Source organism: Heterodontus francisci, chromosome 8, assembly GCF_036365525.1.
Source record: "Heterodontus francisci isolate sHetFra1 chromosome 8, sHetFra1.hap1, whole genome shotgun sequence".
Classification (NCBI taxonomy): Eukaryota; Metazoa; Chordata; class Chondrichthyes; order Heterodontiformes; family Heterodontidae; genus Heterodontus; species Heterodontus francisci.
The window spans coordinates 101107074-101111445 of record NC_090378.1 but is presented as its reverse complement, the minus strand read 5'-3'; the positions used below and the strand labels follow the sequence as shown (position 1 = coordinate 101111445).

The 4372-nt window shown below is 45.0% G+C and overlaps 1 pseudogene; it reads left to right on the top strand.

The window, feature by feature from the left end:
• The first annotated feature begins 1786 nt into the window (after nt 1–1786).
• Nucleotides 1787–2652, top strand: LOC137373231 (metalloreductase STEAP3 pseudogene; annotated as a pseudogene).
• Nucleotides 2653–4372: the final 1720 nt, after the last annotated feature.

The window sequence follows — 4372 nt, the reverse complement described above, 5'->3', positions numbered from 1 at the left end:
TTTCAAAATAGTCCTGTGGGATCTTCGACATCCACCTGAGAGGACAGATGGGGCCTTGATTTGCTGTGTTATCTAAAAGTTGCCCTCTCCAACAGTGCAACGCTCCCTCTCGACTGCATTGAAGCATCAGCCTATTTTTTTTCCCCTGCTTAAGTTTTTGGAATGGGATTTGAACCTATTACCTTCTCAATCAGAGGTAAGTGTTAGACAAGGAAAAACTGATCCCATTAACTGATGGTACAAGCACAAGGGGCACAGATTGAAGGTTTTGTGCAAGAGATGCAGGGGGACCATGAGGAAGAACCTTTTAACACAGCAGGTGGTAATGACCTGGAACTTGCTGCCCACAAGGGTGGTAGAAACGGAGACGATCAATAACTGCGAGAGGAGGTTGGATGGTCACTTGAGGAAAATAGACTGTAGAGCTATTGGGATCCAGCGGGGGAATGGGACTGACTGGATAGCTCCATGGAGAGCCAGCATGGACTCAATTGGCCGAATGGCCTCCTTCTGTGCCATAAATGAAGCTTTGACTCTATGTTCTACCAACTGAGCCACAGCTGACCCATAAGCCTGCATATTAGCCTGGAGTTGGGGAGAGAACAAGGGGGGCTTGTTTGAGGTCAGAAAACCTGGAAGAATGGGTTTTCCACAGGTCCATTCAAATTTAACAGCAGGACCCGATTACTATTTTTTGCCTCTGTGTCATGGCTGTGGCCAACCAGATTGAGAAGCTGACTGGCTGTCGGGTGGGAATGTCTGTGGCACATAGCCACATTCAGGAAGAGGCGAGGAGAGAGAAAGGGAGCAGAGGCCCTGGGGGAAGATTAGATTAGTCAGGTGGGAGAGGAGATTGGGGGCCTCGGTGTGGGTATGGGGTGTGGGCAGGGAGTTCGGGGCTCTGGTGGAGGAGAATGGGAGTCAGTGGTGGAGGAGATTGGAAGGGTCGGTGGTGAAGAAGACAAGAAGAGTCAGGAGGAGATTGTAAGAGTGCGGAGGGGTGCGGTTTCGATAATGGAGCGTTGCATGAAGAAACAGGTAAGTGGTAAGGCAATTACCTCCTAAATCCAGCAGTCCTCACCTCCCTTTAGCCACCGGATTTCCTGATGCTCAGAAAACTCAACTGCCAGGGTTAAATTTAAAATGGTGTTTAAATATGAGGCATGCAGCCTGATTATAACATTTAAATTGTCAACCGGCCCCCTTGGGAGTGTATTGATTGCCCTCCATTTCCCCAATCCCTCCTCAGTTAAAACCAGAAGTGGGCAGGTTGGCGGCACATGGGGTTGGGATTTAGATTTTTAAGATTTTAACTTCCCACCCAACCTGAATGCACCTATTTTTGAGGATTAAGATCCCTCATGGTTAGACTTCCCTGGAAGGCAAAGTTGTGGGGGTTAAATATGTGACAACAATGTCCAGAATTTAACTGGCCTATGCTGCAACTTTCTCCTGTGTGATCCTAGTAATGGAACTGCTGTTTGACAATTCCAAAAGTTTGTTCCACTATACAAAAAATGATAGACAGTAAAAGACACTCTTGTCTATCCAGCCTGTTCTACACAATTGTAGTATCTCATGTCTCACAATATATACCCTCTTCACCCCATCCAAAATCTATGCGATCTCCTGGGAGAGGCGACAAACCAGATAAAAACCCAGACAATTAGGGGAAGGATCCGGGAATTCCATCTACGAACCATCGAGGCAATTAAAACTAGTCCAGGAGATAACGCTGGCCCTGATAACTCTATGCAGCACATACTGACCGGGAAAACTTTGGTGGATGTCAGAAACAACAAATGATAATGAAGAATCAAAGACTAAACACCTTGCCTTTCTGTTCCCAAATGTACAGTCGTGAAAGTATTTAATGCCTTCTCAGCCCTGGGCTTTACAATCTGGTGCAGGAGTTGGAAATAAACAAGTGCTGATCTGCAGCAACAGCCAAAAAGCTAGACGTCTAGTGACTGAAATGGTATGAAGTATGGAATTCATTCCTGCGGATGTGGGCTCATTATCATCTGTAAAAGAAATTGAGAACCTCCCACTATGCCTCTTTCCTTTATGGAAAAAACCTGTCCGGTTGACACTAGTCCTATTTGTGTTTTTCTATATCTATAATTTCATTAGAAATTCATCCACATGTAGCGTAAGGACAGAACACATTTTATAAGGTTCCAATTGATCTTACTAATTACACTCTACCATGTGTTGCATTTGTGAGCTGCCTTTTGCTTACCTGCCAGGAGTTCTTGCAGCCATCTTCCAGCTGCACAATGGCACACGGTACAAATGTTTTCCACGTTTGTTAGATCAGTGGCTTCAGCAAAGGAAACAACTTTGCCTATTGAGCTTTTTCTGCTATGCTTTGCATGCCGTCTAAAGCCTTTGTCTCATTATGCAAAAATCTGCACGTTATCAGCTGCCTGAATGAGGCTTTTAGCCAGGTGGCAGATGATAAAGAAAAAAAGTTTATGTAGAGGAAGATGTATGGAGGATGGAAATGTACCTTTTCTTTGGATTTATGGCTATTGGTTGCTCGCAGTCCTTGCTGTGGCCTCACTGCCATCGGTGGCAGGCTCTCTGAACTGGAGGGAATTGAATTTCATTCAAGTGGATGCAAAAGATTGCGTGGTACTATTCGAATAAGAGCTGGCTTATTCTCTCTATGACCTGGCCAACATTTATCCCTCAACTAATATCACGAAACTAGATCACCTGGTTGTGCACCTCATTGTTTGTGGCCCTGGCTGTGCGCAAATTAGCTATCATTTTTCCCGACAACAGTGACTACACTTCAAGTGGTACTTAATTAACTGAGTTTTGGGACTACCTGCGATTGTGAAATACACTATAAAAGCAGGTTGTTCCTTTCCTATTTTCTAAGGTTGAGTTATCAGTGGGAGTTGCTATTGGCTTCAGAATTTCCAAATTGGGCAGCTGAAGGTGAAAGTAGCCAAGATTCTTACTTCTGGTGCAAATATGTAGACTATGTGTGATCACCTCTTGTATGAGGTGATCTCTGCTTCAGCCAGAAAGGAGACCAGCTCTCACTTGAAGGAATTCAGTGAAGTAATGTCTGATGTTCAAACTAACATCCTGTTCCAGAGGTTCACCAGCACTCCAATGAAAATGTGGGCCACATTGTACCTCTCCTGCACTCTTAGTCATAGAGAGATACAGCACTGAAACAGGCCCTTCGGCCCACCGAGTCTGTGCCGACAACAACCACCCATTTATACTAATCCTGCATTAATCCCATATTCCCCACCTCATTCTCCTACCACCTACCTGCACTAGGGGCAATTTACAATGGCCAATTCACCCATCAACCTGCAAGTCTTTGGCTGTGGAAGGAAACCAGAGCACCCGGCGGAAACCCACGCAGTCACAGGGAGAACTTGCAAACTCCGCACAGACAGTACCCAGAACCGAACCCGGGTCGCTGGAGCTGTGAGGCTGCAGTGCTAACCACTGCGCCACACTCCACTGCGCCGCCCATTAAACATCAAAACTCTCCACCATCTGGAACAGAAACTTACCACAACAGAGATATGGACATGTGCAACGATTTCCCCAAAATATTTACGACAAAAGCAAACTTAATGAATAAAATATTACCCTGTCTTGTTCTCACGTGTCACGCTGATGTTGTCAACAGGACGTATCTTTAGTTCCCATGAAAGCCTACCCTGTAGTCTTCTCAGCCTTTCAAAAACGGCTGGCTACTGCAGGCTGAATGAACCATGGGAGCTTCCAGGGAAATGCACATCAGCCCATAGGAATCACCTGTATGTTAATGGGATGATGTTAACCTTTCCGAATGGCATTGTGTGAATGAGGGCAGTTTGTGGTGTCCTGGCAATCGGTAGGGGCAGTTGCTTGCTACTGTCTACTTCTCACAGAAAGTGCGACAAAATCCCTCACCATGGCAAACAGCGCAACAGTTACCTGTTTGGTGTAATCATAGACTGAAGGTTAGGTGATGTGTTGGAGATTTCCTATGGTTTATAATTGTTGAGTGCTAGATGTCCCATCGTTGGCCCAGTTGTATCTACATATGTCCCTGTCAATACAATGGATTGCAAAATTCTTCAAACAATAAAACATTGCTATGAGCATCACTTACCCAGCATGTAACACAGGTGCCAGTTTCAGTTTGAGTCTCATTGAAGCGCCAGCTGTATTCTGGTCAGGTCCAGCAGGCAAAAAGACTGCCAGAGGTTTGAAAATGCTTTGTGTTGTATTGTAGGCATTTACTCCTGAGTACCATAAAAATAACGCAATGCTCTGTTCAGTATTAGAAATAGGCCTTTAGGAAAACACAACGATTATTCCTAATGCCCGGAGAAGTGAAAATTAAATAAAA